General features: G+C 37.2%; 1 long non-coding RNA gene across 1 annotated transcript in view; it reads right to left on the bottom strand.

Annotated features, from left to right (window-relative positions):
- Positions 1 to 13,181, bottom strand: part of LOC308506832 — a 94,691-nt gene extending 81,510 nt beyond the window's left edge. The window contains exons 1-2 of the long non-coding RNA XR_013994783.1: positions 12,763 to 13,181; positions 8,436 to 8,510 (exon numbers count right to left, since the gene is read on the bottom strand). This is a non-coding gene — a long non-coding RNA (uncharacterized lncRNA). The remainder of the gene's footprint in view (positions 1 to 8,435; positions 8,511 to 12,762) is intronic.
- Positions 13,182 to 14,718: the final 1,537 nt, after the last annotated feature.

Here is a 14,718-nt window from a genome sequence, read left to right as displayed (position 1 = left end):
CATTAAGTGCAAAAGATAATTAAACAAGCAAACAAAAAGTTCCCCGATAACCCAAAAGGATGTTGAAAGGAATGCTGTATTTTTTAAATTACCAGGATTGTATTCTGTAGCCAATCCGTTTCACATATCAAATGAAAGGGTAATTCCAGAAGGTTCCTAAAGTTTTAGGGACACCCAGGTTATTGACATCTGTGTCCCTGCCATAAATGGGATAACACAAGCAAAGAAAGAAAAATAAATGTTCACTATTACTGAAAATATCAATCAATACCTATCAAGTGCAATGTACTTGAGTAGATTAGTGTAGAGAGGAGTACGGTAAAAAAGAAGAAAATAAAAGTGAGGAAGTGTATCTGTTTCCTGTTGCTGCTGTAACAAATGACCACAAACTGACTGGCTTAAAGCCATACAGATTTATAACATAACAGTTCTAGAGGTGAGAAGTCCAAAACCAGTTTTCCTAGGCGCAAGTCAAGGTGTCAGTGGAACTGCGCTCCTCCCGGAGACTCTGAGGCAGAATCTTCTCTCCAGGATTTCAGCAGGTGTTAGAGGCTGCCTGCATCCTTCCGCGGAGGTCTCATCACTGCTTCTGTCATCACCTCTCTTTCTGAGCCTGACCTCCAGCTTATAGGGACCATGAGGATTACACGGGTACCTCCTGGATAACCCAGGGTACACTTCCCTTCGCAAGAGCCTTATTCCCATCTCCCAAGTTCCTTTTGCTATGTCATGTAACATATCACAGGCTTTCTGCATTAGGATGTAGACATCGTTGGGTGGCTATTATCCTGCCTCCTCAGAGGTGTCTAAATGATGGCTTTAAAGCAACAGGACTGAGTATAAAGGCCCAGACAGAAGCAGCAGGATGTGATGTGGATATCTGTGTGTACACTGAGCAGGATGAGGGCAATGGGATTCTCGGGGCTAGACTTCTCATGCAGGACACAGGGGAGAGTGGAAAGTGCTTGGACTGGCAAGCACTGCTTTGAGTTTAACTCCTACCACACTCTGGCTTCGTGGTATTGAGTAAACCATGAACCCTCACTGGAAACTCAGAGGGGATGTTTCTTCAGTGCATGCTATGTGCAGCTACTGTAAACATAAGCCCTTCACCTGCAGCCTCTCATTTACTCTTCATCACGCCCCAGAGGTTGGTCCCATTGTGAAATGAAGGAGCCGAAGCTCTAGGTTAGTGCCATTGTCCACAGTGACTGAAAATCAACCTGGTTAATAAATAAACATACTCCTGATGATTTTTATCATTAAAATAAGGGTATGAGGAATGCCTACCTTATAGGATTGAGATAAGAATTAGTATGTTTCAGGAGCACTTTGTAAACTGTTATAAAATTAAACGGCGATTAAAAAATTACAGTATTTAACTTCTTTGAGGATTAAAGGAAGCAACACATGTAAATTATCCTAGCTGGTGCCTGATACATAGTAAGGACGTAAAATTTTTCCTCGCCCTCATATTCGGTGTTCTTAGAAAAGGATTATTTTCAGGGTGGCAGATGTGTTGGACATTGGAGAGGCACACACCATTTCCCATTCTTGCCCAAATCTGAAAGTCACAGGTGGACTCTCAGGATGCAGTATTTCTGCTTCTTTTTTTTTTTTCCCTGATCTCTATTTCATTATTTCCAGCAGATCTTCCCAGCAAGTCCTAAGAAATCAGCAAAATGTGAATTCAGAGGGCATGACGAGGGCATGTCAAAAAAGGATGACTTAGAAGAGAAGGGTGCGAAGAGTAGCAAATGAAACGACTTCCACTGCTCACTTTTCCTGCCTTTGAGGCATTTGTGTGTCCAGGAAAACATGCAAATGATCAGATCAGTATTTACACCAAATAGGTTGTAAGGTTTTCAGTACAGAGATTTATTTTCTAAAAATTCCAAGAGATGGAGAAGCACAGATGGCTTACATTCTGCTTGGTACTTTTGCGACAGCGTCATAACTTCCTTAATGGATTAAATAAGCTTTCATGGGTTAGCCGGGGAACTCAGTCTCTTTTGGTAATCCTTCATCACCAACATCACATATATCATTAGTTAGTAATTTACTGTGCCCCCCAAACAGAACCGGTGTTTTGTAAATATTTCATTTAAAAACCACAAAATAACCCTATGAGGTACCATTATCTCTAAATTCATGACTAACATTCAAGCCAACGGTCTTAATCACCAAGGTTTACTCTCTGACATTTCTCTAGTGAGTTGAAAGCTGCTAAGGAAAAGTGGGCATATCATCATCTCAGCCCCCAAACGCATCAGTCTGGAATTCACTTGTTTTATTCTTCTCATTTGGGCACAGGCAACAGCATTCCTACTTGAGATTACATTTGTGTTTAGTTTTGAATCCTGTAACATGGATAGAATAATGCAGTTTCCCCTTGAAAAAAGCACTGGGTAGAAAGGATTTCACAGTCAGTTCTTTTGTTTGTTTCTGGTGGCCTGGGAATAGTTGTGGTTTGAAGTTTCTGTTTGAGAAAAGAAGGTTTCCAGGGAGGTAGATGATGAAGGAAGTGTAGAGATTGCTGATAAATCTGGAGGTTCAGAAATGTGGAGCCCACCACTGAGACTATTTCCACAAATGACACCCTGAGTGCAAAAGTTCCTGGTCCAGGAACCAGAAGAAGGTCACGAGAAGAACCACAGAGAACAGCATCATGGGAGTGGTGAAGAGAACTGAGTCCAGCTCTAGGGATGGAAGATAATTCACCTGGACAGGCTGGTGGCCCTAAAATTCTGTTGTAGAAGCAGCATCTTACCAGTGCTTCAAGTCTTGGCACTTAACTATTTGGCCACTCTGGGGGAAACCTTCCCTCTTCTATGTATGCCTGGGCCCAGGGGTGCCACTGGACATCAAATGCAGAAAGAAGGATGAAAACTCTGTACGTACACTGGGTCTGAACTGAGATCTGCTAGGGAACCCTGAGCAGGTAGGAGCGGAGCAGACACAAACACTTGTCATCACGTAGGAGATATTGGTTGTTTTGTTCTGGGGCCTCCATTTCCCCTCTCACATTGACAGGAACCTGATTTGCTTTAGGGGACGACTCATTTGCTGGTTAACTGTCATTCTGGGGAAGGTGATATATATATATATATATATATATATATATATATATATATATATATATGTATATGTATATGTATATGTATATGTATATATACACACACACATATATATGTATACATATATATGTATATATATATATACACTCATATATACATACACATATATACATATATATATACAAATATGTATATATATGAGTATTACAGGGGGATTGCTATCCCCCATAAACATAGAAAACAATAAAATAGTACCAAAATGAATCCAACAATATATAAAAAGTTTAATACATCATGACTAAGCAAAATTTATCTGAAGGATTCAGGTTGGCCTAATTTTCAAAATCAATCAATGTAATTCAACATATTAATAATAATGCTTTAAAAAAACAGACAATCATTTTAGCAGATGGAAAACAGCAGTTAACAAAATTCAACACCCATTTATGATAAAAAATTATCAACAAGCTAGAAATAGAAGGGAGCTTCCTTAATCTGATTAAGGCTATCTATTAAAAAATCTTTAATGTCATATGTACTGGTGAAATATTCAACTGTCTTTAATTAGGACAGAGAGCAGGATGTCCCACTCCTCCTTGTGTGGGTATTCACACTGTCCTGCGGGTACAACGGGAGAAGCCCCGATAATGTGTCCGCACAATCATGTGTGTTTTTTTTTTTTGTAAAATTCGCAAAACCATGATATTTTACCAATTGGTTCAGAGAACTCTCTTCCCAGTCTGACTTCTGCATAACACTTCTTCTGTCAGGTTGTGAGAGAGGGGCTTATTTTTTAAATGCTCCTAAGGGAAATCTGAGTTGGAAAGACATTTAGTCTGGGTCTAGTGAGACACATGTGAAAGAAACAGAATTGAAGTTTCCCAAAGTTGATAACAATATTAAAATTTTCCACGGAATGATGAAGAATGATTTGTGAGGCCCAAATAAACTTTTGTAAGTTACCGATGATAATATTTTAAAAATTGATCCACCAGGCTAGAAGGAAAATAGAATTGTATGTTTTTCATGCTGAGAATATTATAAAATAATTGTTATATAAAGAGGTGAACCCAAAATGTGATATATAGATGATGTATTGTAGAAATGTGCACTTGAAACCTATATAATTTTACTAAGCAACGTCACCCCAAAAATTTAATAAAGATTTTAAAAAGTGCATGCAGTTCAAAGTATAAGAAAAAATCTTACAGAGGGATGTTATGCAATTAATTAATAAAATATTATTTTTTGGATTTTGTAATGTTTGTGGCACTTGTAATAATTAGGATTTATTTCAATATATTTTTTTCTAAATAAAACATTTACTCTTATATTTAACTTAACAGTCATATTTTTGCATCTTTTATCTTATAGAGGCAACCCAAATAGCATGAACTTCAGGCTCCACAAAGCCTAGGTTTGTCCCTGTCTAGCATTTAAAAATACTCAGTAAACATTGGCTGAATATTTTAATGAATAAATTAATTGTTAGTGTTTCTCTACTAGGTACCTAGGACAGTCTATTTCAGAATTTTACATATAGAAGAATTGTATGGAAGCCAATAACTACTGAAAGAACTGGGCTTTTCCTTTTTCCACATTGGTACTTCACAAAGTAACTTTGCTTTCAAAAATTAGTTAAGATTTAGGTCAAAGATGAAGTAACCACATTAGAAGCTCTGAAGGAAAAAAAAAAATAGAGAAAACATCCAAATGTTTTCCGCTTATGTGGGTGGCAGAGGTAAGGCTAGTGTTCAGATTTTCCTTCTCAGGCTATTATCCAACTGCTAACTTTTACTTAAAAAAAGAAAAAAATAATAATGTAATAGTTGTGAAAATAACAAAAAATTGTCATGGTTTAGTGAAATCTGAATGATTGTTTGAAAAGCTTATTAAAGAAGTAAATGGAAAAGTAAAAAATAAAGATTTTGAATGAATCTAACAATTCTGTCACCATTATTTCTTTTTCTCCTAATCGTTGGTAACAACACCTCCAGCAACTTCCTAGGCTCTGAAATAGACTTGCTTCTGAAGAATGCTTACCCAGACCAGATAAAATGTACTTCCACTTCACTTGTTTGTGGTAAGAACACTGAACATGCGATCTACCCTCTTAGTAAACTTTTAAATACATACCTTATTGTTAACTATAGGAATTCTGTTACATAGTGGGTCCCTGGAACTGATTTACCTTGTGTCAATGTAACTTTACAGCCACTGAATAACTCCTCATATCGTCCGACTCTCCTCCTTGATAATCACCATTCTATTGTCTACTTCCACACCTCTGACTATTTTACATGCCTTATATAAGAGGAATCATGCAGTATTTCTTCTCCTGTGACTGACTTTGTTTACTTAGCATAATGTCTTCCAGGTCCATCAATAGATGAACAGACAAAGAAAATGTATTATATACATACAGTAGAATATTCCTAAGCCTTTAGGTAGAAAGAGACCCTATTATTTGCCACAACCCGGATGGATCTGTAAGAATACCTAATTTAAACATTTTTTTAAACCCCTGATGTGGTGAATCACAAGTGGGAGGGATATCACAACCACAGCCGCCCCCCCTGAAGAGCAAGGGGTCCGAGCTCCAGCCTGGGGGACCTGCATGAGGAAGAGGAGTCCCCACAACAAATGGCTTTGAAAACCAGTAGGGCTTATGTCTGGATGAGCAAAAGGCTGTAGGAAACCAAGGTGGCATTCTTTCTGAGTTACAGCACAGAGATAGCAGTTTCAAAAGCACATGGGTCCTATGTGAAGGTGATACATTGACTAATTTTAGGGTGTGTGCTGGAGTAGCAGGGCTCTGTTGGAACTTTCTCCAGAGGCAGAAGTGCTGGTGGGAGCCATTTCCCTCCTTTTTTCACTTTCCTTCCACTTAGCTGTTCTGATGCTGACAGGCGCCATTTCTCACACTTGCATTAACCTTGTTAACACCATTCACCCCATCCTGGTGTTTCCCTGAGGATCCACCTAGGCTGGTTCCCCTCCAAAAAGGCTCCTGCTCTGCCACACAAAGTGGATGGCCTTTGTTGGCACTAGCACACAGCAGTGTATCTGCAACAGTCAAAGCTGGACCTCACAGCCAGCCTTGTCCATCAGAGGCCTGTCCTGCACACCACCATGCCAGCAGCACTTGCAGTAAAATCCACCAGCCAGCTGCCCAGGGACTGCCACACAGCACTCCTGAAACTATTGTGGCTAGACTTCACAGACAGCTGGGCCAAGGACCAGCCTTCCCTGCCAGTGTATCCTTAGCAGTTGTGGCCAAACCATAAAAGGAGGCCACACTAGTTCATATAGGGAACACCTCTGGAACACCTGGCTTTACTGACAAGAGGGGATTGCATCACTGGGTCCCATGGGACACCTTCCAAATAAGGCCACTTTTTCAAGAGCAGGAGATGTAGCTGATCTACCTAACACATGGAAACAAACAAGCAAAATGAGGAGACAAAAGCATATGTTCCTAAAAAAGAAAAAGATCAAAGCCCAGAAAAGGAACTAAACAAAATGGAGGTAAGCTGCCTACTAGATAAAGAGTTCAAAGTAATAAAGATGCTCATCAAACTGTTCAGAAAAAAGTGAACAAACTCAGTGAGCACTTCAATAAAAGATTAAAAAACTATAAAAAAGAACCTATCAGAACTGAAGAATATGACAGCTGACATGAAAAATATACTAGAGGAAATCAAGAACAGATCAGATGACACAGAAGAATGGATCAATGATCAGGCATACAGGAGAGTGGAAATCACACAATTGGAAAGCAAAAAAAAAAAAAAAATGAGGACAGCGTAAGAAACCTCTGGGACAATATCAAACATATTAACATTAACATTCAAGTGACAGGGGTCCCAGAAGGAGAAGAGAGAGAAAAGGGACAGAAAACCTATTTGAAGAAATAATGGCTGAAAAGTTCTCTAATCTTGGGAAGGAAACAGACATCCAAGTCCAGGTAGGAAAGAAAGATCCAGATAAGATGAACCCAAAGCTACCCACAGCAAGATGCATCACAATTAAAATGTCTAAAGATAAAGAGAGAATCTTAAAAGCAGTAAGAGAAAAATAACCAGTTACATACAAAGGAAACCCCATGAGACTATAAGCTGATTTTTCATCAGAAACTGCAGTCCAGAAGGATGTGGCACAATATATTCAATGTGATAAAAGGCAGAAACCTACAAACACGAATGTTCTACCCAGCAAGGTTACCATTCAGAACTAAAGGAGAGATACTCAAACAAACAGACAAAAGCTAAAGGAGTTCATCTCCACTATACACACATTACAAGGAATGTTAAAGGGACTTCTTTAAGCATAAAAGAAAAGGCCAAAACTAGAGATAAGAAATATATAGAAAAAAAGAAGAAGAATCTCACTAATAAAGGCAAACATATAGTAAAGGCAGTAGACCAGCCACTTATAAATTCAGTATGAAAATAATTAAAATGGCAATTACACACCTATCAATAATTACTTTAAATGTAAATGGACTATGTGCTACATTCAAAAGACATAAGGTGGCTAAATTGATAAAAGAAACAGAATAAAACAAGACCTACACGTATGCTGCCTACAAAAGACTTACTTCAGATCTAAAGACACATACAAACTGAAACAGTGAATAGATTGAAAGATATTCCATACAAACAGAAATGAACAGAAAGCTAGGGTAGTAATACTTAGACAAAATAGACTGCAAAACAAAGACTGTTACAAAATACAAGGGTAGACCTTATGATAAAGGGATCAATCCAACAAGAGGATATAACACTTGTAAACATCTATGCATTCAACATAGGAGCACCTAAATACACACAGCAAGTATTGATAGACTTAAAGGGAGAGATTGACAGCAATACAGTAACAGTAGGGGACTTAAACACCCCACTTACATCGATGGATAGATCATCTAGACAATATTAACAAGGAAACAATGGCCGTAAGTAACACATGAGACTATATGCACTTAATAGATATGTACAGAACACCTCATCCAAAAACAGCAGAATATACTTTTTTTTTTAATGCACATAAACATTCTACAGGATAGATCACATGTTAGGACACAAAACAAGTCAATAAATTTTACAAGATTGAAATCATACAAAGCATTGTTTCCGGTCACAATGGTATGAAATTAGAAATCAATTATAAGAGGAAAACTGGATAAACATGTGGAGGCTGAACAATGTGGTACTAAACAACCAATGGGTCAATGAAGAAATCGAAGAAGAAATAAAAAAAAATTCCTTTAGACAAATAAAAATGGAAACAATGTTACAAAGTCTGTGGGACACAGCAAAAGCCATTATAAGGGGAAAGTTTATTGCAATACAGGCTTACCTCAAGAAACAAGAAAACTCTTCTTTATTCAAGCATCTATAGCAGGACATTTTGGTTGTTTCCGTGTCTTGACCCCTGTAAATAATGCTGCAATGAACATCGGTGTACATATATCTTTGTGGATAAACATTTTCAGATTTTTGGGGTAGATACCCAGGAGACGGATTGCTGGGTCATGTGGTAATTCTATTCTTAAATTTTTGAGGTACCTCCATACTCTTTTTGATAGTGGCTATACTAATTGACATTCCCACCAGCAATGTATGAGAGTTCCTTTTTCTGCACAGCCTCTCCAACAGTGGGTGGGAGTAGTAGAAGACGGAAAAGGGGATGGAAAATATGGTGATGGACGGAGAACTGACTATGGGTGGTGAACACACAATATGATATATAGATGATGTATTACAGAAATATACACTTGAAACCTATGTAATTTTACTAATCATTGTCACCCCAATAAATTTAACCAAAAAAAAAGAAACAAGAAAAATCTCAAGTAATCTAAACTTCCACCTACAGGAACTAGAAAAAGAAGAACAAACAAAATCCAAAGTTAATGGAAGGAAGGAAATAATAAAGACCAGAGCAGAAGTAAATGAAACTGAAGTTGGAGACCTCACTCTCCCTGATTTCAAACTATGCTACAAACCAACAGTAATCAAAAGAGTATGGTACTGGCACAAAAACAGACACATAGATCAATGGAACAAAATGAGAGCCCAGAAATAAACTCACGCTTATTGAATCAATTAAATTCATGATAAAGGAGGGAAGAATGTACAATGGGAAAAAGTCTTCAATTAATGGTATTGGAAAAACTGGACAGCTACAGGAAAAATAATTGGACCACTTTCCTATACCATATACAAAAATAAACTCAAAATGGATTGAAGATTTACATGTAAGACCTGAAACCATAAAACTCCTAGAAGAAAACATAGGCAGTAAACTCTGTGACACTTGTCTTAGAGGCATTTTTTTGGATGTGTCTCCCTGGGTAATGCCAACAGAATAAAAAGTAAACAAATGGGACCACGTTAAACCAAAAAGCTTTTTCACAGCACAGGAAACCATCAACAAAATGAAAAGGCAATCTACTGAATGAAAGAAGATATTATCAAATGTTATATTTGATAAGGGGTTAATATCCAAAATATATAAAGAATTTATAAATATATAAAGAACTCATTATACAACTCAGCATCAAAAAAATAACCCAATTAAAAAGTGGGCTGAAGCCTGAATAGACATATCTCCAAAGAAGACATACAGATGGTGAACAGATACTTGAAAAGATGTTCCACATCACTAGTCATTAGGGGAATGCAAGTAAAAATCACAATGAGATATCACTTCACACCTATTAAAATACTTTTTATCAAAAACACAAGAAACAAGCGTTGGCGAGGATGGGGAGAAAAGGGAACCCCCATGCACTATTGGTGGGACTGTAAATCGGTGCAGCCACTATGGAAAACAGTACAGAGGTTCCACAACAAATTAAAAATAGATCTACCATACAATTCAGCAATTTCAGTTCTGGGAATTTTTCTGAAGAAAACAAAAACACTAATTTAAAAGACATATGCACCCCTAAGTTCTCTGCATCATTATTTACAATAGGAACAATATGAAAGCAACCTCGGTATCTATTGATAGACGGATGGATAAAGAAGAGGTGGTACATGTATATAATGGAATATTACTCAGTCATAAAAAGAATGACATCTTGCCATCTGCGACAACATGGATAGAACTAGATGGTGTTATGCTGAGAGAAATAAGCAGAGAAAGACAAATACTGCGTCATTTCACTTATATTTGGAATATAAACAAATGAAATGAACAAAACAAACAAAAAAAACAGACTCATAGATACAGAGAACAAACTGATAGTTGCCAGAGGGTTAGGTTGTGGGGGGATGGGCAAAAAAGGTGAAGGAGATTAAGAGGCACTAAGAGTGATAACATTAATAAGTCATGGGGATGTAACATACAGTATGGGCAATATAGTCAATAATACTGTAGTAACGTTGTATGGTGACAGATGGTTCCTGGACTTCTCGTGGTGATCACTTCCAAGGTATAGAAATGTCTAATCGCTGTGCTGTACACCTGAAACTAATACCATATTGTATGTCAACTGTACTTTAGTTAAAGAGAACTGCACATTCCAGAATGACAATTTGAAAAAATAAATAAAAATCCCTGAATAACATTAACCTATTGACACTGAATATTAAGTAAACTGAGACTTAGATGACAGTCAAAATACATTCAAGAAGCATGCCTTTAGTTCTAATTGATCAGAAATAAAACTAGTTTTACATATAATTACAGATTATATTTTGATATAGCTAGATGTCTCTATTTCTTTCCTTCTATAGGTTAAGCTATAATTGGTTGACAATATAAAATTTGATCAACACTTCTTATTAAATACAATCTGAATTTAGTGTTTTAAAGAAAACAACAAGACTACCCCCTTTAAAAATATATTTCCTAAATATTATAAAAGCTCAAAGTGAAAGTAGAAACTTTCATTTAATGTGTAAGACTTTATCTGGGCATAATGTTTAACCTCTGACTATTTAAAATGACTAAGTGAAAAGATGAATTTATGAAAACTCATACATCCGTGGACTGTTTTTTAAAAAATTCATTTATGTATCTAGTGTGAACTACAGTTTCGAATTTGACATTATGGAAACGTAATGGACTCACTCAAATGCTTTATAAAAATGCAAGGGAAAAAAATATATGTTGAATGACTTTTATCCTTCCATAAATTAGCAAAGTATAATTTAATTCAAGTTTGAGAGACAATCATTTTCATGAAAGAAAGCAATCATCTTTAAACTGACAGCTATGGGATTTTGGTTGACAATTCAAAAGCTTAAAGATATCTAGTAGGATTTACACACAAAAACTAAATCTACATGGTTTTTGCTAGCTTTCTAAAATTTTGAATTGAGACTTTTTCAAAAAAAAATTTTAAGTTACAGGAATTTATGCCTAAAATAATTCTCTGGAATAAAGTTTGGAAACCAGATTTAGCTGCTAGGTAAAAAGGAAAAAATGCTTTATGTTGCCAAATGAAATAGAAATGGTTATTAAAAAACAAAAAGCTAATGTTTAAAATTTTTCTTTCCTAATTAAACATTTGAATATGTCCCAGACCAAACCTCCAAATCGTCAGTGGATTATAGATATAAAATTTGCGTTTATTATTTCATGTTGAGCATTGTTCCTAGAGATAAATAGTCTGGATAACTTTTCATTCCGAAAAAACATTTTACTTCAGCAAATCTTTAGTTGTGCAAAATTTTCCAGCTTCTCTTTGAGATACGATGTCCTGAGATACTTTAAGAAACTTTGTCTTAGTAAGTGTACATCTTTTGTCAATGTGAATATTGGAGCCCATGTATTTTCCTAATGTTAATATTTACCCAATGATAGATAATTCATGATTTTTCATTGTAAAGACAAAACGTGATCATGTACTTTTTTGTTTGATCTTAGTTTTCCCTGCACTGTTACATGTCAGTCTAATGATCTGTAGAAGTACTAAAAAAAATGGCACTTAACAAGAATGATTCCACGTTTTGAAATGGAAAGGCCATGTAAATAGGGTTAGTTTTGTTTAAACCTAGTCTGGTACTTGACAATGCTATAAACGCTACCATTAATCATTTGCTACATTTTTTACAAACTTTTTTTTTTCATTTAATCTCCACAAAATAATCTTTCAAAAATATAGCTGTGAGGGGATAAGAGATATAGGAGATTAATTATTGGCTAGAAGATATGACTTGAAGAATGGTTTTTATTTTCTTTTTTTAAGGAGACTTTTTTTTTAAGCGAATGGGTCTTAGGACGTCCCGGGACAGCCACATGAGAATGCCCCCCCACCCCACCACCCAATGCCCACCCCCCCACACCATCTTAAGGGGAAAAAAAGTGTATAGTCACCAAAATACTAATTTGGGGGCCTCTCAGAGGCCTGAGGTTACAAATCACCAGGTGATACCAATTCCAAAGTATGGCAAGTCCCTACTTGGGGAGATGGGCATATAAACCCCTTCACTTTAACAGAACATGGGAGAGAAGAAGAGAACACAATCATTAAAAGTGAGAAGAAAAAAATAAAAGTTTAAATAGTTTATTAGAGCCTGAGTGTCGGCACACATGATAGTTGAGAATCCCCGGGAGCCCAAGACCTAAGGGGAGTCCACACCCGCAGTCACCCAGTTCCCACAGCTCAGGAGGAAGACTGGGGACAAGAGGACACATGGGAGAGTCAGTGGTGCAGGCAGGCAAGACCTACCAAGGTTCAGGCAGGCGAGAGCTGCAGGCAGGTGAGCCAGGAGAAGCCTGTCCAGCCCTGGGCTGAGTTCCAAGGGCAGGTCAGAGGCCACTGGTCCACAGGCTCGAAAGCTGCCTGCACCGCAGAGTCTTCTTGGATACAAGGGAAAGCCGCCTGTTTTTGGAGGAAGAGCAAGAAACCATCCCCCGCCGTACCTAATAGTGCTTTAAGAGAAGCGGCCTCTCCCACTCGCCCTCAATGCCCAGCAAAACCCCATTGCCTCTGGGGAAGGAACAGGTAAAAACCTTCCCCCACCCCATCAGCTGGCACTGACACAGGGTAAAGCCATCTGCAGCACAGGACACACACACACACACACACACAAACACACACACACACACACACACGTGCACAGGATCTTAAGCCTTACACCAAATAACAAGCAAGAGCTGGCTGCGGCTGGAGAAGGGGTAGGATGGCACAGGTGGCAGAGTCTACGTATAGGTGAGGGTGTGGTGGGAACGCTGAGAAGCAGGTTCTGCTCAGCACTTCAGCCCTCACACTGAGGGCAGGTGGCTCCTGTCTACCTTGGAATTCCAGGCTTTTGGGTCACCATGGGAACTAAATCAACAAAATACTCAGACCCAGCTCACCTACGGACTGGACTGACCAAAACATTAAAATCTGCTCCGTGAAAAACACTCTTAAGAAAATGAAAAGATAAACTACCAGCTGAGAGAAAATATTTGCTCAACACATATCTGATAGAGAACTTGTTTCCAGGATATATAAAGAACTATTAGAGCATGACAACAAAAAGACAAGCCAATTTTCAAAAAATAGACCAGGGATTTGGACACTTCACAAAAAAAAAAAAAAATGGTTACAAATGGCCAGTAAGTACATGAAAAGGTAGAGAATACCAACAGGGAAACCAAAGTTTCCACTATACTCACTGAAATGACAAAACAAGTGTTGCTCAGAATGCAGAGCAGCTGCAACTCTCATCCCTTGCTGGTGAAAATGCAAAATAGTATGGCTGACTTTTGGAAAAGTTTTGCATTTTCTAAAATGTTAAATATATACCTAATATATATATATACCTAATATGTAAGCCACCCATTACTTTTCTAGGTACTTAACCATGAAATATTAAAACATATATTCACACAAAATACATGCAATTATTGACACCAACTTTTCCCATCAGTGCCAAAACATGAAATAAAACAAATGTCTATGGATTAGTGAATGGATAAACAAATTGTGGTATGTCCATACAATATATAACTACTCAATAATTACAACAGAGGAAATACTAGAATAGTGAGCCATGAAGGAATCTTGAGGGCATTATGCTAAGTGAAAGAAGTGAGACACAAAGAGATTACACACTAGTTGATTCCAAAGATAAGAAATTCTAGAAATTGTAAACTATAATGACAGAAAGAAGATCAGTGTTCCCAGAGGTTGATGTAGGAGGAAGTTACCTGCAAAGAGACGTGGTGTAATTCTTTGAGATGATGGAAATGAAATAGTCTACATCTTGACTGTGGAGTGGTTTCTACCCCTTGTATACATTTGTCAAAATATAGAGGACTCGTAAAGTTGGCAAATTTTATCAAATGTAAATTATACTTTTTCCTCCCATTAAATTATAATTTTGTCAAGTGCAAATTATCCTTTTTCTGGTCTGAGAACTACCGGATATCACTGGAAATTTTAGTTTCCATTTTCATCGTATCAGTTCATCATGGGACATTGAAAAGTTTCCTATATCGCAACCATGCCAACTATTTTTTTTAACATGATGCTGCCTAACAACAAAGTATTTCACATACTATTCCAACAAGTGTATATTAAGCAACTACTGGCATATCCATATAAATTAAGCCAAGCACAGAGGCAAATACAAAAAGAATTACTTAGAAAAAAACACGAAAACCATTTCAGTCTAGTTGTATATACTTGAAACAA

This window comes from Rhinolophus hipposideros (assembly GCF_964194185.1).
Source record: "Rhinolophus hipposideros genome assembly, chromosome: 13".
Lineage (NCBI taxonomy): Eukaryota > Metazoa > Chordata > Mammalia > Chiroptera > Rhinolophidae > Rhinolophus > Rhinolophus hipposideros.
Note: the sequence above shows the minus strand (reverse complement) of the source record. Positions and strands in the feature narration are given on the sequence as shown.